Below are 14404 nucleotides of genomic sequence, written 5' to 3'. Positions count from 1 at the left end.
GCAAAAGGAAAAACAAAAGGGTAAACAGATGTGCTAAAATAGAGAAAAAAAAATATGCTCAGGGTTACATCTCACTAGTGGACCTCTAATGCAATTATGAATAGAACACTGCCAACAAGAAAAAGGGGCTTCCCTGGTGGCTCAGACAGTGAAGAATCTGCCTACAATGTGGGAGGCCTGGGTTCAATCCCTGGGTTGGGAAGATCCCCTGGAGGAGGGCATGGCAACCCACTCCAGTATTCTTGCCTGGAGAATCCCATAGGCAGAGGAGCCTGGTGAGCTATACAGTCCATGGGTTCACAAAGAGTCAGATACGACTGAGCAACCAAACAGGAGCAGGAGGAATAAGAAAAAATGCAATTAGATTAAAAGTTTATAAACATAGTCCTTTACAGAAAAATCATAATTTTCTTTTCCCTTTTCTAAGACAAGAACAGATGAAAACAAGATATATTTATTTTTTAGTTTCATGCTCACCACACGTCAATCCCTACAACCAGCCCACCAAGTCTAGATAGGATGCAAAAAAAAGCCTGAGAAAAAGATTAATCAGAAAGAAAGCAGGCTGTAAAAAAGGAGATGTAAACAAGAAAGAAGTAAACCAAGGTCATAGAAAGTAAGCACACTGTAAGGTTTGGGTTTTTCCAGATTTTTTTTTTTTTTTTTAATTTAAAGGCATCAAGCAGGTTTTACTCATAAATAGAGAGAATATTCCTTCTCTGATATGTGTTCAGTACTTAATCATATAAAACAAACACAAAAAGAAAAACATTGTATTTTCTTCACTCAAAACAATTTAGCAACGACCATGTGAAATTTCACTTAAAAATCTTTTCTAAATTTTCATACAATCAGATAAATATTTACACTATACATATGAAATAAGAATCATTCTTACATGTAAATTTCTTTTGCCTAAAACCTTGCTGTAATACTCATCCCATTGTGGAGATACATAATATGAATAAGTCATATCACTCATTGTGTACAATAACCAATTCACCAGTCTCTGTATGAAAGTTATGTTGTCTGTCAGTCTTGATGCACTGACAGGAACATATGAAAATGGCATAGAAGTCCAGAACACAATTGCTCAGTGACATTCCCAAAGGAAACCCAGAAAGATTTATATAAAGGAAATGTTGAGGAGCTCAGCCACCAACTCCCCACAAAAATTTAAAGGATCAGCAATACAGATATCAAACTTAGCTGCCTGTAGCCTGCTAGGTAACTCCTATTTGTGATAGCACTATCACATAGTCTGTTGGCTTTTGCTAATAAAGGATTCATCAGTTTTTTCAGGTTTACTTGCGTTTTTTTCAAGTCCCACAGTGAGAGTTTGGGCAGTTCAAAAGAAACTGCATAGAGATCAGTATTGAGCTCTTCCATGAGAGTTTGTTTAGTTACTGGCCGTTGGATAATCTCTACATTAAAAAGAATCTTGGTATGATCCATCAGATGGCTTGGTGAAGGTACAAGAAAAGGTATCTCCTGTCCAGGAAGGTGGAGTTCTACCAGAATAACTTTTAATCCAATCAACTAAAATTCTCAGGCCTTCCAGTACTTTCCCCATCCTTCCAGGGTCAAAGTGAAAAGTGAAAGTCACTCAATCATATCTGATTCTTTGCAATCCCATGGAATATACAGTCCATGGAATTCTCCAAGCCAGAATACTAGAGTGGGTAGCCTTTCCCTTCTCCAGGGTATCTTCCCAACTCAGGAATCAAACCCAGGTCTCCCGCACTGCAGGCAGATTCTTTATGAGCTGAGCCACAAAGCCCAAGAATACTGAAGTGCATAGCTTTTCCCTGCTCCAGCAGATCTTCCTAACCCAGGAATTGAACCGAGGTCTCCTGCATTGCAGGTGGATTCTTTACCAACTGAGCAAGGAGGGAAGCCCTCCAGGGTCAAAGAGACATAGAATCCTCATGAAAAGGACACAGAAGTCTTTCACAGTCTTCATAACTAATTCTTGCTCAAACTAAATCTGGGCTTACGCCAAGTGTGTGAAACTCACAATTCAAAGATCTCTTCCTTAATCCTCCCAATGTTTATAGTAGGTTGGGCTGAACTTTGAATTGTGTACTTTGCAATAAAGACTAAAATGAAATGTAGCTGTTATTGATTGGAAAAATGTTGATTAAAGTCAATAAAAAATAAGAGAAAAAAAACTCAGAAGAAGAGTTTATAAGTTTCAGAGAATATCAAAAGAAAGGGCTTAAAGTTAAACATAAACCCATAATAACTTTTAAATAATGTTAAGAAAATTCATCAGGTATGCATATTTAATTAAGACTGCATGTTTGGGATCTTTTTCTCTGGCTTTATTTAAATGTTCATTTGATCAGAATTGTATAAATCTCTCTAGTGTTTCTCTTAGTGATAATTATACTACATATTCCACATAGAGAAGAGAACATCACTTACTGCCATAAGGAAAGAATATGCCCACTTTAAGAAGTGTTAAGGCAGAGACACTTTCAAATAAATATTTTGATGTTAAATAAAGTGCTCTTTTCACTAAATCACATATATCTTTATGAAAAAGAGGTAAATATATCTTTTTCCTATAGCTGTAGATATAAATTAAAGTTCAGATTCTAGGTCTGATTCACATTATGTTGTGAAGAGATATCTCACAGTGGAAAAGGTATGTCATAAAGATATCTTGATAATTTTATCCTTCATTCCAGGGTATCTGCTTCTATTTCCTTTACTTTCTGTTTGAAGATATTTCTTATAATGTAGAATTCTTTTTTTTTTTTTTTTTGTTTGGATTTTACATGTTGAAGCCATTATCTGGTATAAAAATGGATTCAGAAATATTTAGGGCAATAACTTCATCTATAACTTTTTTGCTTAAAAAGCTAACTTTCTTCAAGTGAATAATCAATAAGAGTATGTGATGATAATAGTATCATCTTAAGAATAATTGGCTAACAATGAAAATATAATTCAGTAATTATCCAAAGATAAAATTATGAAAGAACTGTGAAGAAATAAAACACCTCATTTCATACAAAGGAAACCCTATAGGGATATTCAGGCATCCCAGATGGCAAGTGGTAAAGAACCCTTCTGTCAGTGTAGAAGACATAAGAGACATGGGTCTGAACCCTAGGTCAGAACGATCCCCTGAGGGAGGGCATGACAACCCATTCCAGGATACTTTCCTGGAGAATCACATGGACAGAGGAGTCTTGAGGGCTATGGTCCATAGGGTCATACAGATTCGGACATGACTGAAGTTTTATAGCATGCATACACAAGGATATTACTGACTTTTTTAGAAAAAAGTCCAGGCCAAGACAGAGTTGGTTCATATATTCAAAGTTCTGAAAGAAGAAGCGCTATAACCCCAATAATTTTACATGAAAACGATGTCCTTCAGAAATAAAGGAGAGATCAACATTTTGTCAGACAAACAAAATCTGAGTACAAAATTCATCTTTGATGAATGTAGATGTAAAATTAGCAAATAAAATTCAACAGCACAAAAATTGGATCATACTCCATGATCAAATAAAATTTATCTATGGGTTTCAAGGATGGGTCAACATACATAAATCAATAATGCGGTACTCGTCATTAAGAGAATGAAAAACAAAATTAAAGGCTCATCTTAATATATGTGAACAAATTTGGAAAACATAACAACTCTTCATGATAAAAATGCTTAACAAACTGGATATAAAAACAACATGATCAACATAATAAAGTCCATCTATGACCAACCTGGGTTTCCCTTACAGCTCAGTGGTAAAGACTCCATCTCCAATGCAGGAAACACAGAGATGCAGTTTTGATCCCTGGGTTTTTGGGCAGATCCCCTGGAGGAGGGCATAGCAATCCACTCCAGTATCCTTGTTTTAAAAAAACCCATGGAGAGAGGTACCTGGGGAGCTATAGTCCATGGGGTTGCAAAGAATCGTACACAACTGAAGTGACTGAGCATGACAAGCCTACAGCTAGCATCATACAAAATGATGAAAGGCTGGAAGTTTTTCCTCTGAAACTCCATCAGAAATAATGCATGTGTGCTACTCAATAGAATAATAAATGTCCTAGCCAGAACAATCAGGCAAGAGAAAGAAACAAAAGATATCCAAACTGGAAAGGAAGAAGTAAAATTTTCTTATGATCTTATATATAAGAAATTCAAAGACTCCACCAAAAAACTGTTAGAAGCAATTAATGGATTCAGAGTATTTTAAGGATAAAAATCCCCATACAAAAATAAGTTGCATTTCTATACACCAACAGCAAAACATCTTAAAAATGATGAAAGGAAACAACCCTATTCAAAATAAAAACAAAAGCAGTAAAGTATTTGGAAATAAATTTACCAAGGTAGTGAAAGTTCTGAACACTATAGACTCTTTTTTGAAATAAATAGAAGAAACATAAAAAGTTACAATTTTATATATATATATATATATATATTCATGGATGGTAGAATTAATATTGTCAAAATGTCCATGCTAATCAAAGGTGACTTTTTTCAATGCAATTAATATACTAATTACAAAGCATGTTTAAACAAATAGAAAAAAATCTGAATATTTGTATAGGCCACAGAACACCCTGAATTGTTGAAGCAATCCTGAGAAAGAAGAACAAAGCTGGAGGCATTATACTTCTTGTTCAAATTATGTCACAATGCAATAATAATTAGAACAGTATGACACTGGCATAAAACACGCACATACACCAATGGAACAGAATTGAGAGTTTAAAAAAGTGTCAAATATAACATCAGCTAATATTTGATATGGGATCCAATAACACTAAAAGGGAAATGGATAATATACTCAATTAATGGGATTAGAAAACCAGTGGCTCACATCCCTTTTATATATCCCAGTCTTATGAATTGCTGAAATTGCTAAAATGTCAGGTTAATGGTATGTAACCATTTTGCTGAGTTCATGCAGATAATAAAATAAAATCATTCCCAGTATATGTGACTATTCCTATCAGGGTAAATAGCCACTGTGAAAGAGATCCAAGTTAGAAAGTAGGTGCCAAGTATCCAGTTGGTCTACTCAAACTATGGTGCCATATTAGGAATTCAGTGTTTAATTAGATCTTTAGCAGATGTGATCCTCCTGACACTCAGTTAGGGCATAGTTACATGAGTTTGGAAAATAGGAGTCCAAACATTGGGGCCCATGTAAAGCTTCACTTGCCATCACCACAGCCATTTTGTTAATTTGTTCTAGGGACTGTCACTGGGGTAGATCATGATAGAGGCTGTCTGATGTGACCTGGCTGGGTAATTTGGCCTATGTTATTGCTTAATGCCTATTCTATGATGGATGGTTTATGGTGGGAAATAACAGTGTCTCAGAGCCAAGGAACACCATGCACTATCAGTAGTCAACAGACAAGAATGAATGGATTCTTTCAAAAACTCAAAACATAATGAACCATGGCAACACCTTGATTTGAGATTTCTGGCTTCCAAAACTGTGAAAGAAGAAATTTCTGTTAAAGTATACTTTTCCATCTGAGCCATGGCTTCCCTGGTGGCTCAGAGGGTAAAGTATCTGCCTGCGAGGCAGGATGCAGGTTCTATCCCCGGGTCTGAAAGATTCCCTGGAGAAGGGAATGGCAACCCACTCCAGTATTTTTGCAGAAGAATTCCATGGGCAGAGGAGCCTGGTGGGCTACAGTCCATGAGGTCACAAAGAGTCAGACACGACTGAACAACAAACACTAGAGTAAGCTACCAAGTTTGTGGCAATTTGTTATAGCAGCCCTAGAAACCCAATACAGAGTATTCTACTTGACTTTTTCTACTCTTTTCCACAGGTCAGGAATATAATTTGGGTTTGTCCCAACAACAAAGTGTATCTATTTAATTACCCATTTGGTAATTGAGAAAATCCTTGGTTGTGACTGTGATACTACTGTCCTCTTGAGAAATAACTGAGGGGATCATTAGGGATCATTAGCATGTACACCTACTAAGAAGTTACCATCTGAGCCACCAGGGAAGCCCTTGGTGACTCAGATGGTAACATCATAGTGTACAAGCTAAAGAACCTGTCTAGTAAACAGGAGATCCAGGGTTTGAATCCCAGTAGTGCCTGACAGTTGACTACAGTATATTATTGTGAATTCCCTGGTAGCTCAGAGGGCAAAGAATCTGTCGGCAATGCAGGAGACTCAGGTTTGATCTCTGGGTTGGGAAGATCCTCTGGAGAAGACAATGGCTACCCACTCCAGTATTTTTGCCTGGAGAATCCCATGGACAAAGGAGCCTGGTGGGCTACAGTCCATGGGGTCACAAAAAGTTGGACATGACTGAGCAACTAACACTTTCACTTCACTTTCACAGGATGTTATACCATTCTTCTGAAGGACCCAGTCTCTTCATTAGTCAATGGAAAATTTTCAGGCCTAAAAATGTGTCAAATGATTATGATTTTAGGGTAGCAATGGTCCTCATCATTCTGATATTTATCCTTGAACTCTTCCAGTAGTATATGCATAATATATGAATTATAAATTAAACATATTTTATATTTTGTTAAGAGTGGTGAGGAAATAGAAATATGAGTTTCTTAATGGATGTTTTTCAACCATTATTGAGAGTTTCTACAAGCAACCTAGAAGTCTTTGAGATTTTGGACCTTGCTCTAATTTGACATTGATCAACTATGTTAATATTTCTTAGGCTTGTTTATTTAAAGTGTTATTACATATGCATCGGTTTCCTTAAATCATAATATCTCTGTTATATATTGCTGTATAATTAATCAATCCTAAACTTACAGTTAAAATAGCACCATAATATTTGTTAATGACCCTCTGTATCAGCAATTAGGGCTGGGCTCAGGGAAATGCCATCTTTATTAATTTCCTGAACTTATTCTTTACTATACAGTTAGCCATCAGCTTAGCTGGGGGAGAGTGATCCAAGAAGACATCATTCTCTTGGCTGTGGTTTGGCAGGTTAGCAATAATCCTTGATTCTCACCTTCCTGTGGCCTCTAAAGCAGACAGCCTTGGACTTTTCCCATGATAACAGAATCCTAGACCAGCTTGCATAAAAGTTCTAGGCCTGGAACTTGGGTTTGGAAGTTTGGGTTTGGAACTTGGGTTTGGAAGTTCCTGGGTTTGGAAGTTATGCAATGTCACTTCTGCTTCTGCTATTGAGTTTTGGAACAAGTCATTAGTCAGTTCCAAATTCAAAAGGTGGAGAAGCAGCCTCCACCTCTCAACGGGAGGAGATACAAAGCAAACATAGCCATTTATCATGTACTATGGTCATAAGCTCATGAAATAGAAAAATCAACAAAGCAAAGTTAATTTGATTCATAACAGGAAGGGTGTGAAGTATTTTGACAGGGCTTTACTACTGCCTCAGAACAGGGAAATCAGGAGCAGATATTTAAGGTGTTGAGGCCTGGAAAGTGATATCAAGGGAAACTTTGTAATGTAAGGAAGAGGTCAGGACTGACAAGGTTTATAACATAAATTTATTATTTTATTTTTTTATGGCATAACTTTAGATTGCTGCATATAGTGAAGTGAGGTCTTGAGTCTTGTCTTACTGAGCAAGCTAAGTGCTTTAATAAGTATACTACTTTAGTTGGTCACATCTTATCACCCTGCAACAAATTAATAAGATTTTTTTCTGGTTCTCAATATTATCTAACAGAGGACTTGGGGGAAAAAAATGGTTCTGATATTTTTTGACATGTCTAATAAAATATAGATTTTTTATTACTCATTTTTAAAAAAACCTGCTTTGCTGCAATGTGGCAGGTTTTTCACAAAACTTTTCTCTTAACTGCCATCTATTGTTGAGAATTGATAAATAAATCACACTATGTGCTAATTGAATGGCATCACCGACTCCATGGACATGAGTTTGGGTAAGATCTGGGAGTTGGTGATGGACAGGGAAGCCTGGTGTGCTGCAGTCCATGGGGTCGCAGAGTCGGACACGACTGAACGACTGAAACTAAACTGAATTCACTAACTATGCCTCTTCCAGAAATTTTATTTTTTGATTAGTCTTCTTTACCCCATACTGTTTTATATCAGACTTTCATTAACACATCTGTCTTGGTACTTTACCTCTAAGATGATATAGGAAAATAGCATTACTTTTCTCTGGTACAAATCTATTTCATTGAATTGAGGGACTTTTTTAGGATAACTATTTTTTATTTAAAATATATAGGAATAAATGTGATGTTTATTAAAAATTTCATAGTTGTAAAAATCTAAACTCTCTAATTCTTAAAAACTTTGCTATTTTTAAAAAAATTTGCTGTGTTTTTAATATCAGCACTTAATGAATCAATTACAATACTCAGACTGCTGCATTGTTAAGGAAGTGGTTAAAGTCTAAAGACATACAAACCAACTCAAAGTACCAGGATATTTGCCAGTAGAATCCAGAAGAGGAAAAGCAAGCTCTTCCAACAGGAAAGGATTAAGTCAGTTGTGATATTTTTATTGTCAAAGGTCAAGAGAAATATTTGATATTGCTTATTGTCTCTCTAATATTGAATAAGTTACATGACAAATTGCCTTTATAACTTTATTGATTTAACTACATATTTGCAACTTTTACAGTAGTCCAGACCTTTTGTAACTTTCTCTCCTGTGCTCTTTAAACCAGCCTTGCAAAGTGGCCCAGGTGTTTCTTGTGTAACACCATTCTTCCACAGGCTTTAAGATTAAGAAAAGCTGCATGACTTACTGGATTCCTGATCGAAGCTTTTCTCCATTGCTGGGGAAGAAGCTACTTGCACACCACAGTATGTGCTGCTGCTGCTGCTGCTGCTGCTGCTAAGTCGCTTCAGTCATGTCCGACTCTGTGCGACCCCAGAGATGGCAGCCCGCCAGGCTCCCCTGTCCCTGGGATTCTCCAGGCAAGAGTACTGGAGTGGGGTGCCATCGCCTTCTTCGACCACAGTGTATGGTGTGGCCTAAAAATAACTGCAAGGAACCTATCTCTGTAGCTGTGTTTCAAATATGCATATTTTACTTAGGGTAGGCACACTGAGTATCATGATAAGATAATGAAATTTTCTTAATTTTTTGAAACCAACTGTCACTTATAATTTATGCAGTAAATTCTAAAAATTAAAAACACATTCTAAACTGATTTCTAATTAATTCCAAAATTGTTCTACTTAATTCTAAAACTTAAAAAGGCAGTATCTTAAAATGAAGTTAGTTAACATATTAGTATTTTTAATATTTGCAACATTTATACTGGTTTATTTGAATTTAGGAACCTCTCTGTTATTAAGAACTAACTTGCAAAGAAACAGTGAAGGAGAAAATTAAGCCTCAAAAGCTCAAAACATTTCCCACTAAATACTGTCAACTAAAAAATAGAGTCACAACCTGAAAGTAGAGAGCTATTTTAATTGGTGGGCATGTTTAGGACTCCAAGCCCAGGAGACAACATCTAAGGAACTCTGAGAAAACTGTTCCAAGGAGGCAGGAGCGGAAGTCAGGCTGTGTACACATTTGCAATAAAGGGAGCAGGCCGTCTGAACACCAAAGATCAGGTATCAAACTAAGGAATTTAGCATTCTATGTAAGGGAAGGTGCAAGCCTCTGGACTCCCTGAATTCATTATTTTCGTATGCACCTCAACTCTCTGGGCCAATTCTGTTTCCTAGTTCACCTTGCTTCTTGCATTCTCCCAGTTCCTCAGCAATCACTGTGGGGGGTGGCAGCATCCATGTGATCACAGTTTTGGGAGTCCTCATTCTCATGTGGAGGCCAGAAATTGCTGATGGCTGTGACATTCTTATTTATTAATATGGAAGTTAGATATTTTCATTTCACAATACTAATGTAAATGTGTAATGAAGATTATAAAAAATTATTCATTTAAATTTATACAAACTATTTTAAACTCAAATACTATTTTAAAACTCAAGTACATATATAAGATGAAGAAAGTAGACTGAAAGAGAATATACTGCAACAACCTAGACCATACTGTTAATTCTACTATGCTGCCTGAAATAACAGGCAATCTGGGCTTGGATTACAATATGAAGCAGGGCAAAGGCTAACAGAATTTTGTCAAGAGAAGACACTGGTCATAGCAAAGCCCCATTATCAATAACCCAAGAGATGACTCTACACATGGACATTACCAGATGATCAATATCAAAATCAGATTGATTATGTTCTTTAATGCCAAACAAGGAAAAGCTCTATACAGTCAGCAACAAAAAACAAGCAAACATGTAGTTGACTGTGTCTCAGATCATGAACTCCTTATTGCAAAATTCAGACTTAAACTGAAGACAGTAGGGGAACCACTATGCCATTCAGCTATGACTTAAGTCAAATCCCTTATGATTAGTCAGTGGAGATGATGAATAGATTCAAGGGATTGGATCAGATGACAGAGTGCTTGAAGAACCATGGATGAGAATACATAACATTGTACAGGAGATAGTGACCAAGAAAAAGAAATGCATGAAGAAAAATTGATTGTCTGAGGAGGCTTTACAATAGCTGAGGAAAGAAGAGAAGCAAAGGCAAGGGAGAAAGGAAAAGGTATAGACAACTGAATGCAGAGTTCCAGAGAATAGCAAGGAGAGATAAGAAGGCCTCCTTAAATGAACAATGCAAAGAAAACAATACAATGGGAAAGACTAGAGATATCTTCAAAAACATTGGAGATATTGAGGAAACATTTCATTCAAGGATGGGTATGATAAGGGAGAGAAATTATAGGGGCCTAAAAGAAGCAGAAGAGATTAAGAAGAGGTGCCAAGAATAAACAGAGCTATTAAAAAAGGTGTTAATGACCTGGATAATCACAATGGTGTAGTCACTAACTTAGAGCTGGACATACTGGAGTGTGATGTAGTCCATAAGGTGGGCCTTAAGAAGCATTGCTATGAACAAAACTACCGGAGGTTATGGAATTCCAGCTGAGATAATTAAAATTCTAAGAGATGATAATATTAAATGCTGCACTCAATATGTCAGGAAATTTGGAAAACTGGGCAGTGGCCATAGGATTGGAAATGGTCAGTTTTCATTTTAATCCCAAAGAAGAGCAATGCCAAGAATGTTCAAACTACCAAACAAGTCTGCTCATTTCACATGCCAGCAAGTTTATGCTCAAAATCCTTCAGGCTAGGCTTTAGCAGTATGTGAACCGAGAATTTCCAAATGTACAAGCTGGATCTGGAAAAGGCAGAGGAATCAGAATTCAAATTGCCAACATCCATTGGATCATAGGAAAAGAAAGAGAATTCCAGAAAAACTTCTGCTTCATTAACTGTGCTAAAGTAATGAATTGTGTGGATCACAACAAACTGTGCAAAACTCTTAAAGAAATGGGAATATCAGACCATCTTACCTGCCTCCTGAGAAATCTGTATGCAAGACAAGAAGTAGCAGTTAGAACCAGACATGGAAAAAATGGACACGTTCCAAATTGGGAATGGAATAGGTCAAGAATGTATATTGTCACCATGCTTATTCAACTTCTATGCAGAGTACGTCATGCAAAATGCTGGGCTGGATGAAGCACAAGCTGGAATCAAGATTGCCGGGAGAAATATCAATAACCTCAGACATGCAAATGACACCACGTTTATGGCAGAAAATGAAGAGGAACTAATGAACCTCTTGATGAAAGTGAAAGAAGGGAGTGAAAGAGTTGGCTTAAAACTCAACATTCAGAAAACTAAGATCATGTCATACGGTCCCATCAGGAAGACATATCAAAGTGAAAGTTGCTCAGTTTGTGTTCAACTCTTTGCGACACATAGGGTTCTCCAGGCCAGAACACTGGAATGGATAGGCTTTCCCTTCTCTAGGGGATCTTCCCAACCCAGGGATCAAACCCAGGTCTCCTGCATTACAGGCAGATTCTTTACCAGCTGAGCTACAAGGGAAGCCCAAGGGAAGATCTGGTCCCATCAATTCATGGCAAATAGGTAATGAAACAATGGAAACAGTGAGAAACTTTATTTTCTTGGGTTTCAAAATCACTGCAGTTGGTGAGTACAGACATGAAAGTAAAAGACAATTGCTCCTTGGAAGAAAAGCTATGACAAACCTAGACATATTAAAAAGCAGAGACATTACCTTTCCCGACAAAGATCCATTTAGTCAAACTGTGATTTTTCCAGTAGTCATGTATAGATGTGAGAGTTGGACCATAAATAAAGCTTAGCACCAAAAAATTGATGCTTTTGAACTGTGGTGGTGGAGAAGACTCTTGAGAGTCCCTTATACAGCAAGGAGATCAAACCAGTCAATCCTAAAGGAAATCAATTCTGAATAGTCATTGGAAGAATTGATACTGAAGCTGAAGCTCCAATACTTTGGCCACCTGATGCAAAAAGCTGACTCAATGGAAAAGACCCTGATGCTGGGAAAGATTGAGGGCAGGAGGAGAAGGGGGCTACAGAAGATGAAATTATTAGATAGCATCACCTACTCAATGGACATGAATCTGAGCAAACTCCAGGAGATAATGAAGGACAGAGGAGCCCCATGCTGTAGTCCATGGGGTCAAGAGTGGGACATGACTTAGCGACTGAACAATACAGCAGAACCCTACTTCCTTTTTTTTTTAATTTTATTTTATTTTTAAACTTTACAATATTGTATTAGTTTTGCCAAATATCGAAATGAATCCGCCACAGGTATACCTGTGTTCCCCATCCTGAACCCTCCTCCCTCCTCCCTCCCCATACCCTCCCTCTGGGTCGTCCGAGTGCACCAGCCCCAAGCATCCAGTATCATGCATCGAACCTGGACTGGCGACTCATTTCCTACATGATATTATACGTGTTTCAATGCCATTCTCCCAAATCTCCCCACCCTCTCCCTCTCCCACAGAGTCCATAAGACTGATCTATACATCAGTGTCTCTTTTGCTGTCTCGTACACAGGGTTATTGTTACCATCTTTCTAAATTCCATATATATGCGTTAGTATACTGTATTGGTGTTTTTCTTTCTGGCTTACTTCACTCTGTATAATAGGCTCCAGTTTCATCCACCTCATTAGAACTGATTCAAATGTATTCTTTTTAATGGCTGAGTAATACTCCATTGTGTATATGTACCACAGCTTTCTTATCCATTCATCTGCTGATGGACATCTAGGTTGCTTCCATGTCCTGGCTATTATAAACAGTGCTGCGATGAACATTGGGGTACACGTGTCTCTTTCCCTTCTGGTTTCCTCAGTGTGTATGCCCAGCAGTGGGATTGCTGGATCATAAGGCAGTTCTATTTCCAGTTTTTTAAGGAATCTCCACAGTGTTCTCCATAGTGGCTGTACTAGTTTGCATTCCCACCAATAGTGTAAGAGGGTTCCCTTTTCTCCACACCCTCTCCAGCATTTATTGCTTGTAGACTTTTGGATCACAGCCATTCTGACTGGCGTGAAATGGTACCTCATAGTGGTTTTGATTTGCATTTCTCTGATAATGAGTGGTGTTGAGCATCTTTTCATGTGTTTGTTAGCCATTTGTATGTTTTCTTTGCAGAAATGTCTATTTAGTTCTTTGGCCCATTTTTTGATTGGGTCATTTATTTTTCTGGAATTGAGCTGTAGGAGTTGCTTGTATATTTTTGAGATTAGTTGTTTGTCAGTTGCTTCATTTGCTATTATTTTCTCCCATTCTGAAGGCTGCCTTTTCACCTTGCTAATAGTTTCCTTTGTTGTGCAGAAGCTTTTAAGTTTAATTAGGTCCCATTTGTTTATTTTTGCTTTTATTTCCATTACTCTGGGAGGTGGGTCATAGAGGATCCTGCTGTGATGTATGTCAGAGAGTGTTTTGCCTATGTTCTCCTCTAGGAGTTTTATAGTTTCTGGTCTTACGTTTAGATCTTTAATCCATTTTGAGTTTATTTTTGTGTATGGTGTTAGAAAGTGTTCTAGTTTCATTCTTTTACAAGTGGTTGACCAGTTTTCCCAGCACCACTTGTTAAAAAGATTGTCTTTAATCCATTGTATATTCTTGACTCCTTTGTCAAAGATAAGGTGTCCATATGTGCGTGGATTTATCTCTGGGCTTTCTATTTTGCTCCATTGATCAATATTTCTGTCTTTGTGCCAGTACCATACTGTCTTGGTAACTGTGGCTTTGTAGTAGAGCCTGAAGTCAGGTAGGTTGATTCCTCCAGTTCCATTCTTCTTTCTCAAGATAGCTTTGGCTGTTCAAGGTTTTTTTGTATCTCCATACAAATTGTGAAATTATTTGCTCTAGCTCTGTGAAGAATACCATTGGTAGCTTGATAGGGATTGCATTGAATCTATAAATTGCTTTGGGTAGTGTACTCATTTTCACTATATTGATTCTTCCAATCCATGAACATGGTATATTTCTCCATCTATTAGTGTCCTCTTTGATTTCTTTCACCAGTGTTTTATAGTT

At 37.3% G+C, this 14404-nt stretch overlaps 1 pseudogene; it reads right to left on the bottom strand.

Moving 5' to 3' along the window:
- Nucleotides 1-283: 283 nt before the first annotated feature.
- LOC112577685 overlaps nucleotides 284-14404 on the bottom strand; it is a 34374-nt pseudogene continuing 20253 nt past the window's right edge.

Source organism: Bubalus bubalis, chromosome 7, assembly GCF_019923935.1.
Source record: "Bubalus bubalis isolate 160015118507 breed Murrah chromosome 7, NDDB_SH_1, whole genome shotgun sequence".
NCBI classification, from domain to species: Eukaryota; Metazoa; Chordata; class Mammalia; order Artiodactyla; family Bovidae; genus Bubalus; species Bubalus bubalis.
The sequence above is the reverse complement of the archived record's forward strand: the minus strand, read 5'-3'. Positions and strand labels throughout refer to the sequence as shown.